The sequence below is a fragment of the Thermobia domestica genome, chromosome 10 (assembly GCF_964235325.1).
Source record: "Thermobia domestica chromosome 10, izTheDome1.hap1.1, whole genome shotgun sequence".
NCBI classification, from domain to species: Eukaryota; Metazoa; Arthropoda; class Insecta; order Zygentoma; family Lepismatidae; genus Thermobia; species Thermobia domestica.
Window position 1 is genome coordinate 265,240,551 of NC_137463.1, and position 22,423 is coordinate 265,262,973.

General features: G+C 37.4%; 1 protein-coding gene across 2 annotated transcripts in view; it reads right to left on the reverse strand.

The window, feature by feature from the left end:
- Window positions 1–22,423, reverse strand: part of CDase (neutral ceramidase) — a 324,432-nt gene that overhangs the window by 191,270 nt on the left and 110,739 nt on the right. The window contains exon 1 of one of the 2 annotated variants that reach the window (XM_081729520.1): window positions 12,311–12,802. The exons of the other annotated variant lie outside the window; for it this stretch is intronic. The gene's annotated coding sequence lies outside the window, so the exon portion shown is untranslated. Of the gene's footprint in view, window positions 1–12,310; window positions 12,803–22,423 lie in introns of those variants that run through there. 2 annotated transcript variants of the gene reach the window in all.

The following is a 22,423-nucleotide window of genomic DNA, read 5'->3' on the forward strand; positions in this document are numbered from 1 at the left end:
TTATCGTTTTGGCGGGGCCACATTTATGTGCAAACGAAAATTTCAGCTGCACATTTATGTACAAAGGCGTACAAACAAGTGCGACAGTTTGTGGTTGAATTGAACACGGTGGGAGGGCTAACATTTAGACAGCCCCCCACTTTGTTTTCGTTCTGGCGGCGCCCCTAATTGTGTACAAACGAAAATCTCGCCTGCACATTTCTTTATAACTATATTCAAACGATTGCGACAATTTCTGATTCAATTGCACATGGTGGGAGGGCTACCATTTAGACAGACCCCCCCCCCTTTGTTTTCGTTCTGAGGTCGCCCCTAATTGTGTACAAACGAAAATTTTGCCTGCATATTTCTGTACAAACGATGTACAAACGATTGCGACAATTTGTAATTGAATTGAACATGGTGATTGGGCTATCACTTAGAAAGCCCCCCACTTTGTTTTCGCCCTGGCGGCGCCCCTAATTATGTACAAACGAAAATTTTGCATGCACATTTCTGTACAAACGATGTAGAAACGATTGCGACAATTTGTGACTGAATTAGACATGGTGGGGGCTATCACTTAAACAGCCCCCACTTTGTTTTCGTTCTGGCGGCGCCCTTAATTATGTACAAACAATAATTTAGCCTGCACATTTCTGTACAAACGATATAGAAACGATTGTGACAATTTGTGATTGAATTGGACATGGTGGGGGGCTACCACTTAGACACCCCCCCCTTTGTTTTCGTTCTGAGCTCGCCCCTAATTGTATACAAACGAAAATTTTGCCTGCATATTTCTGTACAAACGATGTACAAACGATTGCGACAATTTGTGATTGAATTGAACATGGTGATTGGGCTATCACTTAGAAAGCCCCCCACGTTGTTTTCGCTCTGGCGGCGCCCCTAATAGTGTACAATCGAAAATGTGGCCTGCACATTTCTGTACAAACAATGTACAAACGATTGCGATACTTTGTGATTCAATTGGACATCGTGTGGGGAGCTACCACTCAGACAGCTCCCCACTTTGTTTTCGTTCTGGCGGCGCCCCTAAGTTTGTTCAAACAAACATTTCGCCTGCACATTTCTGTACAAACGATGCACAAACGAATGCGACAACTTGTGATTGAATTGGACATGGTGGGGGGCTACCACTTAGACAGCCCCCATTTTTTTCTGTTCTGGCGGCGCCCTTAATTATGTACAAACGAAAATTTCGCGTGCACATTTCTGTACAAACAAAGTACAAACTATTGCGATAATTTGTGATTGAATAGGACATGGTCGGGGGCTACCACTTAGACAGCCCCAAATTTTTTTCGTTCTGGCGGCGCCCCTAATTGCGTGCGAACATACATTTCGCCTGCACATTTCTGTACAAACGAAGTACCAACTATTGCGACAATTTGTGATTGAATAGGACATGGTCGGGGGCTACCACTTAGACAGCCCCCATTTTTTCTGTTCTGGCGGCGCCCCTAATTGTGTACAAACGAAAATTTCGCCTGCACATTTCTGTACAAACGAAGTACACACGATTGCGACAATTTGTGATTCAACTGGACATGGTGGGAGGGGCTACCATTTGGACAGCCCCCACTTTGGTTTCGTTCTGACGGCGCCCCTGATTGTGTACAAACGAAAATTTCGCCTTCACATTTCTGTAGAAACGATGTACAAATGATTGCGACAATTTGTGCTTGAATAGGACTTGTTGGTGGGGGGCTACCATTTAGACAGCCCCCACTTTGATTTCGTTCTGACGGCGCCCCTAATTGTGTACAAACGAAAATTTCGCCTTCACATTTCTGTAGAAACGATGTACAAATGATTGCGACAATTTGTGCTTGAATAGGGCATGTTGTTGGGGGGCTACCATTTAGACAGCCCCCACTTTGTTTTCGTTCTGACGGCGCCCTTAATTGTGTACAAACGAAAATTTCGCCTGCACATTTGTGTGCAAACGATTGAGACCATTTCCGATTGAGTCTGATAAGGGGGGGGGGGCTGTCTAAATGGACGTCTCCTTTTCACCTCTACTGTAATTAAATTCTTCCTCGAAAAAATCTGTAATCAACACTGTCAGTAGCTACGTCCTCGACTAATATACCTTAACAAGTACAGCTTTATTTTCGTATATTTTTCAACAGTTAACCAATTTAAAACTATCGCAAACAAGAATATGTAGTCAACTTCTTAAATACTTCGCTCGCCGAAACCCGTTCAGCGCGTGCAACAAGCAAAAACAACATGTTTGGCGTCTCACAAATGGAAAAGGGGGAAAAAAGAGAAGGAAAAGCAGCACGGCAGTGCCTTATCGCAGTCAGAGCTGACAACATAGTTTCGGTCGTCACTAACGCGAATAGACCTACTAGCGGTGTACAAGAGTTATACAGTTACAATGTACGTCGTGCCACAATAGCGCTACAGGCGGAATGTGCACGAACTACAAATGAATATGTTCCCTTACAAGCATCAGTCACTGTTGCACCCTCTTTACATTCTACACATCCTTTTTTCTCCCACTTTTTGACCTTGACAAGCAGAAGTACCAGGCTTTCCGAGTTCACAACCATAAACTGTTTGTGTACAGAGTACGTTTTCAGTTCTTCGAATGACTGTGCGCGCGAAGAACAAGGGTGATGATCGGGCTACCGTATACGGAAGTCAGTAACACCCGGTTGCAATAATAAATGTAAAATACAAATATAGAGCCTTGACAATGCCGTGAGGATGAATATATATATATATATATATATATATATATATATATATATATATATAACTTATGTATGTATGTATGTATGTATGTGTGTGTGTGTGTGTTTTAAGCGTATTTTCAATGATGAAAGGATATGATGCAACGTATGTGCTCGTTTTTACAGAAAGAGAAACGAAACTCTTTTCAAAACGGAAATGTAGAGCGGAAAGCGTTGGTTCTCCATAATTTAAAAAAAAACGAAAAAAAATACATTACAATATTCCCCATTCCATTCTATAAGCTTGTGGTAACATACACATAGATATAATACATATGTTCCATTCATACTTGTATACAAACATACTATTAATATAAAGGTCTACAAGAGAAATTGAAATTTACAAATACAAAGCACTAAACAGATTATTTGATTTTCTGAGAATGGACGTGCAGATATCTGCCAGGAACTTCTTTTGCAATGGAAATAATTATATTTATTAGTTTCTTTTGCGGAAATCGTACATTTAATATAATTTTAATGTGATGATAATACAGTCGTGAATGTCCTCTTTGTATGTTAGTGAAGAAGTTTCGATCATTCTTTTTCTGATGATGAAATATGTTTTTGCTCTTGAAGGGAAATCTACAGGGTGGCCCAAAAGTAGGTATACAGACAAGCATCAAATAAGTATGACATTTCAATTTGCGATAATGAATTTATTTTCACGTATTCCCGCTCAATACCTTTTATAGCGGGAATAATCGGTACTAGTAGCCTAGGTCAGTGATTCTCAAAGTGAGGTACGCGGACCCCTGGGGTCCGTGGGACGTAGTCAGGGGGTCCGCGACGCCTAAAAATTGAAATGTGTTATAATAAAATGGAACTCACAGCTATTATGCAAGAAGTATTTTTTTCAGTTATTAAAAAGAAAGCAATTAGAAATTATACTTACGTTTGTAAATTTAAATGTTTTCCTACTTTACTAAATTTCTGCTCTTTGAGTATGAAGAGTTGTCTAAAAAGGCATTGCAACATTTAATGCCTTTCCCTACCACTTACTTATGTGAACAGACCTTTTCTGCTCTTTGCAGTATTGAAGCCTGAAAGCGAAATCGTGTTAATGTGGAATCGGACCTAAGATTAATGCTGACAAATCTTATTCCAGATTTCAGTGCAATTACGGAAAAATAGAAAGAATTTCATTCCTCATATTAGTTATCCCACATTTGAGATCATTGTTTATCAAGTGAGTTTCCTTTTTTTTTTTTTTAAGTACATTGATTTTCAGTCTTGAAAGTTACTGTATTTTCAATTGATATTTCGTTCACTAGGAAACAATCATGTATCTTTATAATAAATTACTTATTGCAAATATTTTTCTTGATCTTCTTGTCAGTGGTAATTCTAATTAGTATAGTTTTCAATACCACGGGAAATTTCAGATAGCACTGCAAGGGGGGATCCGCAGATCACTTTCCGAATGAATAGGGGGTCCGTGGATCATTTTCCGAATGAACAGGGGGTCCGTGGATCACTTTCCGAATGAATAGGGAGTCCGTGGATCACTTTCCGAATGAATAGGGGGTCCGTGGATCATTTTCCGAATGAATAGGGGGTCCGTGGATCACTTTCCGAATGCAGAGGAGTCCGCGTTATCGGAAAGTTTGAGAACCACTGGCCTAGGTTGTTCGATATTCGTAGCCGTACGGATATAATTGCGACAGCGATGTAAAAGTGGACACAGTCAAATTCTCATGGAGCAACTATTGTAATAATTGGTCTTCCTTTAAATTTTCTACCAATTATATACTCAGTTAAAATGAAATAGTGGAAAAAAATATATAATCATGAATAGTGTTCTATTTAGCGTATATCGCCAAAAGTTTTCTGTTATAATTATACTGTATTCTGGAACTGGATAAAAATATCGACCGATAGGCAAGAAGTTGCATGTTGCCGGGGGGAAGTTGTATCCTACATAAAAGACTGTATTACAACGTTTCAATTATTACTTAATGGCTAGTGCTGTGAAAAGGATTTTCTTCAAATTTTTCGAGAATTTAGGGTCTACTATATTCTGTGAGTGGTTCAAAGATATTTATGATTTTGAAGATGTTCAGTGGCAAATTAAATTTAACTTCTTATATTTATTGTGATTACGGCTATAAGGTGTAAAAGAATCCCATTCGAGTGAGTATTGTGTATCAATTAATGGTCTTTAAAGTGGCTTTAGAGATTCATATTTACTTATTTTGGAGTAAAACCATAAATTCAGTGTACAAGCGCAACATTCGCTGTGGAAGAGGTTATGTTTAGATGCGGAAAACTTTGGTAAGTGTTAAGTTTGTAATTGAACGTTCTTAGTCTCAAGGTTATCCCATTAAATTCTTATTTTGTTGTAGAACCTATTTTAAGGTTTTTCAAATTGTTCATTATATTCATTGAACTTAAATTCTTGGATTTTCTTTACTTAATCAAATTTACGTTATTTTTCATTGCATATTTCAATAGCGATATTGGATGATTTATTCTTTTATTTTTAATATCAATTGTGTGTATGTAGGGGAGAAGGGAATGGCGATCAGTCTACTTTGCCCTCTTGAGTGACCCGAGAAGAAAAACTAGTGCTGCCATCTGCCTCTTATAGCAAGGTTTCTTATGTATTGTCGAGGAAGTTGTCAGAAAAGACTGAAGTCTACAGCGTGCTGAAACTTGTTTTTGTTGATTTTCTTATAAGGATCTGCATATTTCAACTCACGATACGTACAATTTTACGTTGTAAGATCTTGAAGTTACTAAGATTCATGAAAAGTTATATTAACGTCTAATGCACAACACAGTTATATTTCAAAGAAACTACGTTTTACAGTATAACTAGCTCAATTTTCAAAATGGCGCAATGTTGGGAATGCCGATCAACGTGATCGGTTTACAGTCATGGTGATCGCCATTCCTAACAAACATTTGGAATACTTCTCCAGCAAAAGAGGCTAGACCTAAGATAGGTAATAACACCTACTTGAGTCAAACACTGAAACTTTGGTATTGGTGTAACCTTTGTGGATCGTGGGTACATGCTGACTGTACTGTTGTGGACTCACCACGTGGATATATCTGTGACATGTCTTTGGAAAAACGTCAATAAACCATTCAGTTGACGTTTCTCAGTCTTTCGAAGGCGCAGTTTAGCAAAAAAAAAAAAAAAAAAACGTAACTGCCTATGAAAATACGTGTGTTTATTAAGCTTGTACTGTGATCGCCATTACCAACATGTGATGGAAATGGCGACCAAAGTAGCAATTTGAGTTTTTTCCGTCGTGTTCCCGAACTGAAAGAATGATTCTCTATATATTTTATACACTTGGATTGGAGTACGTGTTTACAAATTTGTTTCAATATATTTTGCAAATGAAACTACGTAATAACCCATTTTTCTTAGGTGATCACCATTGCCCACCTCTCCCCTACTTTAACAGTACATGTCCAATGACGTTAATTTTTGTGGGAATATCCCCCCCCCCCCACACTCAGACTACGTTACAATGGATAACCATAAGTAAATGATATAAAATATCATGACCCATCAGTACGAGACTGTATACCTACTTTGGGGCTATTCTGTATGAAAGAAGCATTCATTGTTCTATACTGCATGAAACATCGAAGTGAACTTCAACGCGTAATATGCTTCTCACGATTAGTTTTTCTTAGGAACAATGTTGCCACACTTGGTACAATCGTACCAAATTCAGCCCTTTTTTGTCATTTATCGGCCCGTTGGTACCACGCTGGCATTTTCAACCATTTTGTGAAAAAAATTGGTACAATTCTACCCAATTCATGACCATTTAACAAATACTAGTCACATTTTCAAAAGTGTCAATAAGACTTTTCCTGCATCTCATGTTACTATTTATATATCAGTTTAATTACCTTATTCTCTTCTTGCAGTCTATTATTCTTCTTCGATCGTGAAATAAGAAAGAATAAGATGCAATAATGTATATTTTAATATTTTATTATAACGTACTGTGTACACACGAACTCTGAGATAATTGATTTGTTCCTCATTATATATATATATATATGGTCATAATACCGTTTGAGTTTATTGGTCACTTTGAAATACAGGTACGTTTGGTTTCCTTAAATACATACCGAAGATGATAACTGTTTTCCCTTTTAATTTGAAGCCTCTGTTATACTTCCTACGTGCGAGAAAAGTTTCATCTACTTAAACGTTGTTCGGAGTCCTCCTATTTGGATGTTTTTTTTTTTTAATTTTTTTTTTAATAAAAAGAACACTTTCTTGATTAGGACTCTTGGAAGAAGGAGTATTCTAGAACTTTACCTCTTTTAGTTTTGTATTATACAGCCATGTATTACACTGGTATAAAATAAGGAATTCAGCCCTCTTTGTTTCAAATTGGTACTAATTTTCAGTCCACTCCAAAGTTAGGACTGTGGCAACACTGCTTAAGAAACATGAGAGGCACGGTGGTTTAGTGGTAGGGCGCTTACCTTTGATGCGTGGGGTCCATGGTTCAATCCCGGGTCAAGTAAGTTTGTGGTGGACAACATCGTGCTCGTGGATTTTCTCGTGGTACTCCCGTTTCCTTTCACATACTCATTCCACCAATTCTTGCATCATCATTCACTTGCTTTAATCATCGTCTCCCTTAGCCCAATAGAGCATAATCGTGGGATGTTAAACTGAAATATTTTTTCCTTAGGCAACAGGAAGAAAATTATTTCTTTGCAACAAGCTTTCAGAATAGCTTGCGAGGCAAATTTCCTCTGAAACCAATAACAATCAACAAGAATAGGACAGGAAGTGGACGGAAGTCGAAGAGGGACGAAATATATATATATAAAGGTGCCAATCCCAACATTTGCCCGATAGAAATGAGGGAGAACTCTCAGTAAAGATGCTCTTGTGCGAAATTCGAATCCAAGATATCTCGATTGTAAAGCAAAAACTCTAGCCAGTAGTGTACGCCTGTTTTACATGCTTACTCCCAGTAACACATTTATCAGGAAAAAGTTAGCAGCAAACACCGAAGTCTAGTCAACAAATATAAGTACATACGTACAGAATGAAATCTGATTATGTATTATCAATGCACTGAAACGTTGAACAAATTGTTGCGAGAGAGTTAAGAGCATATCACAACAAATTCGAGGTTGTTATTGTTTACAGCTTTCAAAATACCACGAAAATTAACGTGGTAAGAATGCATTCTTAACGCCTTATTACTTACGGATTGTTATGAAGCGAAATGATGACTAATTTCAGACAAACATTACATATTGCGATTCACATTGGACAGCACATCAAGTTTACATAACAGAATAGAACAAATGGTTAAAATGCCACCAATATTTTGGGAGGCAGTTGTAAACATTGCCATTGCATTACATTGACATTGTCTGATCATGACGAGAAAATTCCCAAACGGTTTGAAATAAATTTTGAAACAGTTAGCTGTTGTACAGCCAGGTTTTTAACATGTCGCTTCTATTAAAATGGAGGAGGAAAGAGGTTCAAAATTTGTCAAAAACTAAAATGCATATCGTAAAGGAGAAAATAAAGAAGAGTATATTTTTCGCAAAGAATAACAGATGCGCCGTTTATAATAGATTTTTGAACACATTTACAGTAGCACTTGGGTCGAGCTGGGTTTTAGTAATTTTATTTCGATTTAAATACGCATCCTGACAACGGGAGATGGGTTTCAAACTTACCTTTCCTGTTCTTCTCATGGGAATAACGTGAATTTTAACTAGCAAACAAGAATTAGGAATGATCAAAAATGGATCAAAAGATTGCGATCTTGGCCAATAGTTTTTGGATCAGGAAACACAACATTTTTGAACGGCCCCTAAATCGAGTTTTCGTATTTTCTACGGAATAAGTACATCATATTGAGTTAAGCGATAGTTTGGGTTTAGCTACACTACACATAGTTCCCCAGATATAAAGCGTACAACAAAATTTTTGATTGAAATATATTGGATCTGTTGATCCAAAAATGAAAAGTAACGTTTAGTTATACATTCCATGCTTGTTCTGTAGGCTAAAACACAGATTATCAATGAACGTCAACGACTATGCAAGAATTAGTATAATGATTATTTGGAAGGGAACTAATGAACATAATGTTCTTCGCAACATCCTCCTATGGTCTAGGGTTGAACCAGAGGTTCTTTGCACTCTACATGGGCGTTCTACACTGAATAACTGCATCTAAAAATAAACTATAAATATCAACATTAAACGCTCTAAAATATTAAAATGAAAAACGAATAATATAATACATAAAGTTAATTGGCATGCGGTTTTCATTAAAATAGATACATTTAAAGCAAAATTTTTAAAAAATATTTCGTGTTGAATTAAGAACTGAAAAAAGATTAACTAACTACCTGACCAACTGTATGGCTTATGGAACCCGAAGGTTCAATGCCGCATTTACAAAAGCTCTCCATTGACTTTTGTCCTTAGCCAACTGGATCCAGTTTCTACTTTGTATTCTTATTTCTGCGAATTCCATCTTAATAATGTCCTCTCATCTGTGCCTAATCTTCCTAAAAGTCATTTACCAATTGGATTTCCAGTTCAAATTTTGAAAGCTTTCGTATTTTTTGTCATTCTGGATACATGACGTGCCCATCTGAGCCTCCTAGACCTCATGGCCGTAATAATGTTTGGTAAACGGTATAAAATATATACTTCCTCATTATCAAGTTTCCGCCATTCCCCATTCCCGTTCCTCTTGGGTACGAATATTAGTTTCAAGGTTTTATTCTCGAATACTTTTTGTCCGTGTTCTTCCCTCAAAGTAAGCGATCATGTTTCGCAACCATACAGCACAACAAGCTTGATTATCTTTTTAAAACATTTTAAGCTTCAAATTCCTCGATAAAATTCGGAAAGACAAAATATGTTTAACTGAATAATAATACAAAGTCCCTGCTTTCAATTGATATTTAATTTCTTCGTGGATATAGGTCTAGTCTGTTAAATGTTGGTCCTAGGTATATGAAAGTATCCAGTTTGTCAAAAGTAGTTTTGATATTTTGATGCATCCATAATTTGTAGTATTATAATCCCGGAAAACTTCCATGTTTTCTTTACATTTGCTTCTAAACCATGTCTTTGCAGCTGTTTAATAAAACCTCTGCATTTCTTCCTATTGTCCTCATATCATCTGCTATCAGATTTGCATAACCGGATGAGAGCCATTCAGCTTTAGGCCCTGGTTGCTACCTTTGATTTTCCTTATAGGTATTGCAGAACGAAACTGAATAATAATAATAACAAACTCAGAACGAATCTCTTTGTTTGAGGCCATTCTCGACTCGTGAACAAAAATTTTCCTTCTAGAACTTTATTTTGAAATTCATTTTTTTTTTTTTAAATTAGAAGTTCATATTTCTCATATTTCTAATAGCTTACATACCGGTGTTAGAATTTTGGTGATTGTTTACACCTCCCTCCTCCCAAAAAGGCCTGACAATAATATATCTGTTAAATTAGATGGCGAAACATAGCATATTAAAGGTACTTCGTTCAGTGTACAGTTATCGACATATATAGTATAACTGTCGTATTTTATCTTCACATAAGATCTGAAATATGTTTATTTTTGTCGAAGTCCGTACAATTGCCACCAAACATGAATACCTCTTCTCATGTTCCATGTAAATAGTTTTCTCTGAGTAACTAGTTTGTGTAATTTACCCGAAACTGTACATAAAATGGACCCAATTTCTTCCGGGTTTACTGACAAGGACCGGAAGGTAACATATCCAGTTTGCTACTGACTGTACATTTCAACTATAATGACCTATTTAAAACCATTATTTCATTTGTTTGTTTCATCATCATTTCGGAAACTGAAAGGGAAAATGCAACAATTTACACTTCATTTCATTTCTGAATCCCATAACACCTACGGTTTTTGTCAGAAAACACGGTCAAATACGGCTATTTTGTGTAGTTTCCTTTTTAAAGGCTATATGAAACATGAACCCAGAGCTTAATATGGGATCCTGACCACGAGTTCAATGCTGTACCACTCGGAACCGAACCATGGTAAATGTATATCAAAGGCACATGTCTTAGTCACTTTACCTCCGGGAAAGGCTATTGTCTAATACGTAAAGTCAGTCTATAATTAAGTTGGGTTATAGTTAAGGAGCCGTACTTCCCATTTAGGGAAGGACGAGAAACGCCATACTTTCAGGCATTATTCATTCACTATCTAGGATGCTAAAAAGTAGGTAATAGACTGAGTTCTTGCCCTTGTACTTAGGGTGTTTTGGTAGTGCAACAGTAAGATGTATCCTCGTGCACGGGAGATGAGAAGTAGCTGTTCTTAACTATTACCTTAAGTTGAAATTATTTCGAAATGTAAACTAACAAGCTTGTGAAATTGTGGCTCTCGCACATCTGAACACCTTGCGCCCATTCATTTTGTGTATGTAGCCCTCACTATAATGCCGTAAATTCGGTATCCATATTATACTCTTATGTTTCACTTTCCTTCGATGCGAACAACGGCCATTAGACATCCAACAGGGGAAACAATGAAGCCCTTCCTGCATGATCTCGGGTTCAATTCCTGATGGAAAGTCTCGAAATTGTGAATATATTGCACGGATTTGGATTGCACCATAGAGGGGCAGGGTGGCTCAGTCGTCGAGTGGATCGGGTCCCCGGTTCCATCTCTGGCCAAGTAAGTTTGTGGTGGACAACATCGTGCCCGTGGGTTTTCTGGGGCACTCCCGTTTCCTTCCACATTTTAATTCCACCAATTCTTACATAATTATTCACTTGCTTTAATGATCCGTCTCCCTTAGTCTCAAAGGACATAATCGTGAGACGTTAAACTTGAAGACTTCATTTCTTCCACCAAACTGTATTACATCTCATAAAAGACGCTAAACTACGACAAACGAAGATGAAAGGGGTAGCTTTTAGTTTCTCCCCATCTTGCACATATAAGATCTCCAGTGCTACTTACTTCACAAAATATAGCTGAGCGATCGACACAGGGGCGTCATTTCGGACTTCGCTTGGGGGGGGGGGGCAAGAGCAACCACCAACATAAGACTTTCGCGTTTTGTACTAGTATATTAGTAGGCAATCGATTAAAGTATATGTATTCCTCAAACTCTTGGGGGGGGGGCAATGCCCCCTCCTGCCCCCCCCCCTAAATGACGCCCCTGGATCGACAACTAGTGAAGTGGGTTAGCAGCTCCGCAGAGCTCGTTGATTTCTACTTAATCACAATTTACACAAAGTACTCGGTTCTGGAGCCATGAAACAAGTTGGGGAACATTCTAAACGCCATCCGATGAAAGTAATAGGGGGGGGGGAATTAATATTCATGGGCGCCCTAAGAAAATTTTCTAGAGGGAGTTCATCTCCCTGGTTACTACATTACCTTTTGGTATTTTTTTTATTTGTATTAAGAAAATCTTAAGAAATCTAATACATATTCGTGAGCCAGGGATCCCGGACCCCACCCTACACCCTCTCGGACGGCCATGTATATGGTTGTTACTATTGCTGATCCGGAAGTAAAAGTATTGTAGAAAATAATATTCTGTACCTGTCTGACTCGGTTCCTTTCATGTACTTCCGCTGCTTCCTTGTAGAGATTTCACTTCACACGCATGTGTGGAAGAATAACTCGTTTCATTCCGGTCACTCAATATCAAATGCAGCACCAACAGCAATCACACAAATAACAAACGATCCTATGCAGCACACACTAAGGACATGATGAATGCCGGAATATTTGAATTAATTTTGTCACATAAAAACACCTACACCACTAGATAATTCCGTAAACCATGAAAGAAGCCCATACAGAGAGGGAGACAATACGACTTCCTCGCTGCGTCCACAAGATGTTATCAGTGGCTGTCTGACTGGTCAGTGAACATCTGATCCCAGTTTGAGCACAACGGGTTTGGTTGTTGTATGTTTTCAACTCTCGCATTTTTCACTTCCGGTGTGTGTCGCGCTGTTTATCCTCTGCCTCTATGTGTTGTGAGCTCAGCGTTTGCGATGCGTTCGTCATGCATGAAGCCGATGAAACCTTGACATTCCGTCCCGTGTCATCCTTTTTGGTTGCGTCATCGCAGGGTTTCCAGTTGCTCAGGTAGCACAGCTTCGGGTTATAAGTGCTTGCATTAACATTAGAAGTGTGTTTAATTAAGAGATATTATCTGGTTACTTTTTATATACAAAATATATATTATGTAACTTAAGTTTTCAGTATTATTATTCTTGATAGTACTAGTAATAAGCTGGTAATAATAGTATATTGTTTGTTCGCTTCACTGCAGGGTTTGTTTTGAATGTGGAGGTCATGTGAGGTGTACGACCATATTGTGTTCAATGATCTTCCACCGGGATCGAACTCGGGACCTCATGCGTCAAAGGCACACGCACTAGCCACAAGACCATTAAAAGGGCTATTATTATTATTATTATTATTATTATTATTATTATTATTATTATTATTATTATTATTATTATTATTATTATAAGCCCGTTTTTCGCACGGGGAGAATGTTTCACTTTGGACATAAAGGGCACCAAAACTGTCACCGATTAACTTAGGGACCGAAAACCTATCGATTCGACACTAATATCGGTCATTTTCAATTATTTTTACATGTCACCATCCCTTCTTAGAAGTACTAATACGAGATAAATTTGGATTAAAATGACATCGGAAGTGTCACTGTTCGTCCCAACGATCGCAAAAAGTATGCATTCGACACTAATATCGGTTATTTTCGATCATTTTTATGTATCTTCCCCCAAATTGCGGGGCTGAATTTGAATTTAAACGACATCGAAAGTGTCACAGTTCATCTCAGCAATCCGGAAAACTATGTGTTCGGCATCGGAAGCGTCACTGCTCATCTGAAGATACCCCGAAAACTATGGATTCGGCAGTAATATCAGTTATTTTCGATCATTTTTAAATATCTCCCCCTTCCCCTCCCCTAAGTTGCACTGTCAAAGTGAAATGATAAAAAGCACCCCAGGCTCGAATTTCATCTATGTTCAAAATTTGATCGAGATCAGTCGGGTGGTTCAACAGTTATTGTCACAAAAGTCACTTTTTTCATTTTTAAATATGTAGATTACTAGCACCAATTACCCGCTTCGCTGAGGTAAATTAAGAAAAAAATAGTAATATGTTTCTTTAGTCAGTCACTTTTTACTATTACTAAAGCGCATTTTGATATCGGCCATTTTCGATGATCTTTTAAATATTTCTCTCCCCTCCTCCTCCCACATGGCGTAGCGGAATTTAGATTTAAACGACATCGAAAATGCACTGTTCTTCACAGGGTCCCAGAAAACTATGGATTGGATACTGACATTGATAATTTCAATCACTTTTATATATATATATATATATATCCCCTTCCCTCCCACTTCCACAAGTTGCAAGTCTGAATTTAGATCAGAAGTGCCATTGTGCATCTCAGCGATCCGGAAAAGTATAGATTCGGCACTAATATAGGCCATTTTCGATTATATATATATATATATATATATATATATATATATATATATATATATATATATATATATCTGCTCCTCCCTCATGTTGCAATTCACGGCATCGGAAGTGTCACTGTTCATCTCAGCGACCCCGAAAACCATGGATTCGATACTGATATTGGTCATTTTCGATCATTTCTACATATCTCCTTCCTCTCACTTCCCAAATTGCGGTGCTGAATTTGGATTTAATCAGCATCAGAAGTGTCACTATGCATCTGAGCGACCCGGAAAACTATAGGTTCGACACTAATATTGGTCATTTTCGATCATTTATAAATGTTCCTTCCTCTCCCCTACTGTTCCAAAGTGATATGACAAAACCATCTTAGGTCTGAACTTCATCTATGTTGAAAATTTAATCGAGATCGGTCTGCTGTGTTCAACAGCTATTCGGCTTTATTTATTTTTATATATCTCCCCTCCCTTCCCCCTCCCTTAAGTTCTACCGTCAAAGTGATGATGAAAACAACCCCAGGTGCAAACATGATCTATGATGAAAACTTTATTCAAATCGGTCGCGTGGTTCAAGAGTGACGAAGTCACAAAGACAGTCACTTTTATTTATTTATTTACTTTGCTTTACATATATCTTCTTCCTCCCTCTCCCCTATGTTGTGCCGTCAAAGTAAGATGACAAAATCATCCCAGATCTGAACCTCATCTGTTGAAAATTTAATCGAGATCGGTTGGGTGGTTCAAAAGTTATTAAGTTTTATTTATTTCATATATATTAAATGTCGACTAAAAGCAGGGAATTCGTGTTACTATTCGGTTCAAAATCTCTTGTCGTCGCGAATTCTGTCGAGGAATTTGAAGCTTAAAATATATAAAACAATAATCATGCCTGTTGTTCTGTATGGTTGCGAAACATGGTCGCTTACTCTGAGGGAAGAACATAGACTGAAAGTATTTGAGAACAGGATCCTGAGAAGAATATTCGGACCCAAGAGGAACGAGAATGGGGAATGGCGGAAGCTTCATAACGAGGAACTACATAGTTTATACGGTTTACCCAACATTGTTAGGGTCGTCAAGTCTAGGATTCTTAGGTGGGCAGGTCATGTAGCTAGAATGGAAGAAAGGAGAAACGCTTTCAAAGTCTTGACTGGTAGACCCATAGGAAAACGACCATTAGGAAGACCTAGGCGCAGATGGGAGGACAATATTAAGATGGATCTCGCAGAGATAGGAATACAAAGTAGAAACTGGATCCAATTAGCTAAGGATAGAAGTCAGTGGAGAGCTTTTGTGAACGCGGCACTGAACCTCCGGGTTCCATAGGCCATAGAGTTGGTTATATATATATCCACTCCCCTAGTTTACACCGTCAAAGTGAAATTATATATTTTAAAAAATCTTTCCAGTCCAGAACCTCAGCTATGTTGAAAATTTGATTGAGATCGGTTGGGTGGTTGAAGAGTAATTGAGTCACAAACCTAGTCAGTTTTATTTTTATTTATATTGATTTTTATATATCTGTCGAGGGATTTGAAGCTTAAAATATACAAAACGATAATTATGTCTATCGTCCTGTATGGTTGCGAAACATGGTCGCTTACTATTAGGGAAGAACGCAGGCTGAAAGTATTTGAGAATATAATCCTGTGACAAATATTTAGACTGTGAAAGGGAAATGATGAGTGGTGGAAACTTCATAACGAGGAACTGCATAATTTATACCGCTTACCAAAGTTTGTTTAAGGTCATGAGTCCAGCAGACTCAGGTGAACAGGTCATGTAACCAGGATGGAAGAAAGTAGGAACTTTCAAAGCTTTAACTAGAAATCCAATCGGAAAAAGGACTATTAGGAAGACCTAGGCGCAGATGTGAGGATAATATTAACATGGATATCGCAGAAATAGAGATACAAAATAGAAACTGGCTGAAACGATTGTACCTTCATTGTACCTTGGATGAAACGATGACTAACCCAGTTTTATGATCAAATTTTAGGGGACCACATTTCCCCATCGCTTATACTCTCCTGGTTAAGCATCTATCAAGATTATGTGTTTCCCTCTTACAGGACTAGAATATCCAAAGAATTGTTTACTTGGATGATCAGACACTTTGACACCTTTCCTGGATTCCACAATTATCAGATGTCAACGTCATTTAGACATTGTGGCTGGTTTTACGAAACCATGTGCGGTTCCGTTTTCTGCATCATCTCTGAAGGATCTGGAGCAAGTTGGACAGGAGGAGTGGTACAGCACCCCACTGATCATTTCTCGCGACTTTATCAGCCCATTTTTCGAAGTATCCAGCAGTCGTTTGTGGCTAAAATAGCAAAAGATGGTCCTCCATCGTACTATCTATACTTTTCAATCATTACCTGGTGTGTTCACATTGTTTTATCCAGTTCTTATTTATTTATCTATCTATCTATTTATATGGTTCACCCAAAATTGTTAGGATTGTCAAGTCTAGGAGGCGTAGGTGGGCGGGTCATGTAGCTAGAATGGAAGAAAGTAGAAACGCTTTCAAAGTCTTGACCGGAAGACCAATCGGAAAACGACCATTAGGAAGACCTAGGCGCAGATGGGAGGACAATATTAAGATGGATCTCGCAGAGATTGGAATACGAAGTAGAAACTGGATGCAGTTAGCTAAGGATAGAAGTCAGTGGAGAGCTTTTGTGAACGCGGCATTGAACCTCCAGGTTCCATAGGCCATAGAGTTAGTTAGTTAGTTCTATCTATATATATATGGGACGAATTGAGGGAAAATCAGCATAAAATGTTTTATACGTAAATATGATTTGATTTGTATAATCAAGAAACTACCAAACACATAATTAAATTATGCTTATACCCGAATTTGGTTCCCGATGAGAGCCTATTTAGTAGGGGTGTAACGTTACGCTTTGCTAATGGTTTTGTTTCTTTACCGTCACCGAAAACCTCTTCCATTTACGTAATAGTACATATTTTCCCACAATCATTATTCGTTGTTATTAAGACATCAATTAATTGACAAGTACGTCTTGTCTCATTACATATGATGTGAAACTTATCTCATTAGCGTACAGTAAATGTGTGTAATATGGGGACAGTAAAATGACTAAAACAATTTACCAGGCGGGACCCGAACATTAAACAACATACGTAGATAAATGTCGTAAATAGGAAACATCCCTTGCCTGCTTTGTACATAATTTATTCACTAAGGCAAATTCTATCAGTCATATGTTAATGTTGGTGTCTCCTATAAAATTGAAATACATGTCCCTTGCGTTCATGTACTATTTCACAGTTTCTAATTAAACGTTGGATGTTTGAACATCACGACATTTTGGTTGTGTCAAGAGCTCGGCTACAAGGAGACCGTCAAGAAATTTTTATAGTCATGGACAAACGAGAATAGCATATTTTTTATGCATATTACACACGAAATATGTAGTTTACTTTTGTCGATGACTGTACAAATTACCTTCTTGTCAAAACATTTAAAAAAAATAATATTAGCAATATTTGACCTTGTATAGAAGGTTATTCAACTACAGGAATGGCACAATGGACTCCAGCATTTCCAAGCGTGAAGCGAATATTGAAACTTAGCTGCATGTCATGTCAATGATAAATCCATGTAAATAATGTAATATGTTATATTATAAGTGAAAGCCTAAACGACAGCTTTCAATAACGTGTGTTGAGTTTTTTTAAAAAAAGTTGTCAATAATATTTATTTCAGGGTCCTATTTCTCAATACTACTAGGCCTGTAATATGAATACTAGTACAGGGTGTTTTGAAACAACATCGACAACATTTGGGAAGTGATTCCTGACACCAAGATAAGACAAAAAGTATAGACTAATCTGGGTGCAGAAATCCGTCATTTCTGAGTTATAGGCTGCCGAAAACATGAAAAAATGAACTTTAAAAGTTCCATAGCTCCAATACTGTACAACCTATCGTGGTCGGATCAAGACTTCACGTAGGAACTAATATGTACCCTATCCAAAAATGCTTGTTTCAGAATTCCAAGGTACTCATGGAACAATCTTTATAGAGAGAGTTTGGTCACAGGAATATAATTTGAAGTACTCACCAACTACTTCTATCAAAATTATTGCGAAAATGCCTCAGGATTCTGAAACATGGATATTTGGATAGGGCACATACTAGTTCCTAAGTGAAGTCTTGACCTGACCTACGGTAGGTCCTATAGTATTGGACCTATATACCTTTAACTTTTTTTTTCGTATTTTCGGCAGCCTCCGAAATATCGGATTTCTGCACCCTGCACTCAGGTTGGTTTATACTTTTTGTCTTATTTTGGTGTCAGGAATCACCTCCCAAACATTATCGGTGTTGTTTTGGAACATCCTGTATATACAGTTAGTACATTAAATCTTTTTAAAAGTGAATCTCAAAGGATAGATCTATCTTTTCAAATTGGACAAGTTTACTCATTGTACAAAATTGCACACCGAGATAACTATAGATATGAATAAACTATACCAATTTTAACTATTTCTACATAGCTATCGGCATGTCTATTGTTTAGGAGTGTAATTCTCGCTTATTTCATGTTTACACTTTGTAAAATCCCACAGTATATTTATCAATGGTGTCATTATTTATTACTCTTTGATTCTTCAAACACTTCGTTCTACACAATTGCACCTCTTTTTGAATTTGTTCAGCCATACCATTTATCATTTCCGAGAGATTTGACTACAGAGAGAACTTCACTTTGTGGCATTCGTCTAGATAGCCTATGTAGATATTCTTTGATCCTGCATTGGTCAACATTTCCAGACGACTTCGCTAATTTCTTCAATGTCTGTTTTCTTTGGTTTATACTTCATTAGATCATTTCCTTGCAGCCATTCATCCATTTACTTTATCTTTCCGTTTTAGCGCATCATAAATTTGAATTTTCTCGTAATTATTGCGTCATTACTTCCCATACAGAGTTTCTCTTTAGCTTCCACAACTTTATCATTAAATGACATTGAGACATGTGACACAGTCATGATGTTCACTGTTAAAACTTCAGAGAGACCTAATCACTGCGAAATTAAAATACCGCTAATTTTACAGTAATTATGTGATATCTTCAAATAGATAAAAGATAATCGGACTGTGGAACAAGAGCGCGCTAGACAATATTGTTTTGCATGAGGAACCCTTATCACGAGTCACCTAGTAGCTTTACGTTTGCAGCCATGTATAAACGTGAAAATAAATACCGATTTCCTAAATGGCTGGAAATCGAAAGCAGATATCCTAAGTGAGTCGTGATAACCTTATCTCATGTAAAATAATATTGTCTAGGGCGCTCTTGTTCCACATTTCAATTATCTTTTATCTATTTAAAGATATCACATAATTACTGTAAAATTAGCGGTATTTTAAATTTCGCCGTAATGGTCTCTTGTCCGCTGAGACGTAGACGTCGTTATTCGCACTCTCAATAGATGTGTATTACGTTAACTGTAAACTGCGCGACTCAATCGTGGACTGTTTTACAAGTAAACGTTTATTTATAAGTTATTTTAGAAGTTCATGTTCGTTGTGTATAGCAGGTGAGTCAAAATGATGTTCCCGATTTCGTTAATTTATCATTCGTAATGAGATTTTCTTGCTAATATATTTCTTTTTTGGAATATAATCGCACAAACTTCCTTTTCTATTTCTGTTGGAGAGGCGTAGTTACCTAGACGTTCACCAGGATGTAGTTTAATCGAAGTTAGCTATATTGCTTCTACAGGACACTGTGCGTTCTGTGTGCTTGATTTTTATGCAACAGAAGGTACGTTGTTACTTTACATAAATCTTGTAGCTGCCATTAAAACATCTTGCAACCCGATCTTTCTATTTACTGTTTATACATTACAACATTCTGAAAACAAGAAAGCTACCGCCACTTATGCAGCAGTGCATCCTAGTGGACAAATAGTGAACATCCTCATTAAGAACGTGTATTTTGGCGCGTTTTCCCTCCCTGTCCAAAAGAATCCGTTGTTTAGGAAGCGGCAAAACTATTTTTTTCTTTATGTCAACAGGAGGGCGATAGCAGGTACCAAACAAGACGACTCAGAAAGTTGCACGTGGTTTGACTCCTTGCAAGATGGAAAAAAAAAAAATGTTGTATGTCCCTTTCAAAATTTTACATGGAGAAATATTATAGGGTTTCAAGATATTTTTATGACAGCTACAAGATTCATGTAAAGTGACAACGTACCTTAATTCGGTCATCCAAGTTCAACGGCATTTCTGTGGAAAATTGAGGGTATTTGTGCCGCCACTTGCTACAACTGTGATTGAATTGCGTGAATGCAGCACTGCAGCTGTGGCTGATATCGACCCTGACATGTTTTGAAGAGTTTGGCAGGAACTTGATTATGGAATAGATCTGAGATGTGTATCGTGTAACTCATGGATCGCATATTGAAGATTTACGTATATGTTAAAAAAAAAAAAAAAAAAAAAATTGAGTTGACCAATCAGTGTGTATAATGTCTGTTTACATAGTGATATTGGGCCTTATGCAGAGTCGTTTTGACGTCTGATTAACGCCATATTACGGGGTTGACTAACGTATGGTTATCAAAATTGTATTCAGAGTCTCTGATTAGGACGTAGTATTTGATGAAGTTAATCAGATGTGACTAATTAATCTAGAGCAGAGGCTGTTCTTTTACCCACGGTTTAGCGTGCGACACAACATTTCGTATTCATGTATTTTCAGTTTTACAGACTACGCATGCGCTGATCTACTTTTCCATAGTTGCCACATTTATTTTTCTCACCCGATGCATTGGGGTTATATAAGTTAATCATACCCAAATCATCATTTTAGTTGTATTCAAAGTAAACTCTGAATACCAAAAAGTGTACCTTCTATTCTGTGAGTAATCCTCTCTGAATACCGCCCATTAAAAGCAAATAAATAAATAAAATAATCATCGAAATCGGGAACATCATTTTGACTCACACAGTATATGAATATATTTGCTACAAACGCATAGTATTAATATGGACTAATTAAACCAGTAATTCTTTTACACAAAACAATTATTAGTATAGCACTATAAACCTGTGACCAGTTTTCTTTCAGAAACTATGTTCCGGGGGCACACTTAGTATTCCGGGGGGCACTTCTGCTACTATTCTATTTGTTATTTCATTATAGACATATTATCACGGTCTCCTCCGGGAGGCATTCTCAGAATTCCGGGTGTGTACTGGCCCCCAAAAAACATGTCTGGAACAATCACTGCCTGTGACTTTTATATAGTCGGAACACGCTTGTAATTTTCAATATGAACGGTAATGGATAGAATTTCATTCAATCATACGGTATTATAGAGAGCTTTTGTGTTATAATAGTTTGAAATATTGATTAAGTAAACTGTAGTATATTAAGCCAATGGTGTTCCTTAGAAAATCAGTTCTCATAATTTGACTTTTTTAAGAATTGAACTTCCATGGAACATATATTGGTTATTATTATGATTATTCAGTTGAAAATTATAGTTTAAACTGAGATAAACTACTATATAGTCCATTCAAAGTTCTAACGCGAATTCAACCAGAGAAAGAGTGACCGCACAAGCGCTAACTACTAAACCAGCGAAAACCGTTACATTGCCTGTTAAAACACGAGAAATATCCAGAAAGTAACAGACGTTTTGAAATAATAAAAAAAGTAAAAGAATGAACAAACCAAATTGTATTGTATACATTTGAAAGGTATACTCTTAAGCCATTTTTGCACATAATCGCCATACAAATTAAGGTATTTATCATACCGTAGCACAAGTTTCTCAATACTGTCGCGGTAGAAATCTGCTGCCTGAGATTTCAACTACTGGCTTACACCGGCATGCAGTTCGACGTCAATATTAAAGCGTTGCGTAGCGAGCCATATCTTCGTCACTGAGAAGAGGTAGTAGTCTCTCGGCGCCAAATCCGGGCTGTATAGTGGATACTCGAACACCTTCCATCCAAAACCATTCAAGAGTTCTCGGGTACACTTAGCTATGTGTGGACTGCGTTGTCATGGAAAAACATCTTCGCGCTAAGTTTTCCTCGGCGTATGTTTTGAATCGTACGCCGTAACTATCGAACAAAAATCTAATTACAGAACGCATCTCACAAGAGGCGAGGTTTTCTATT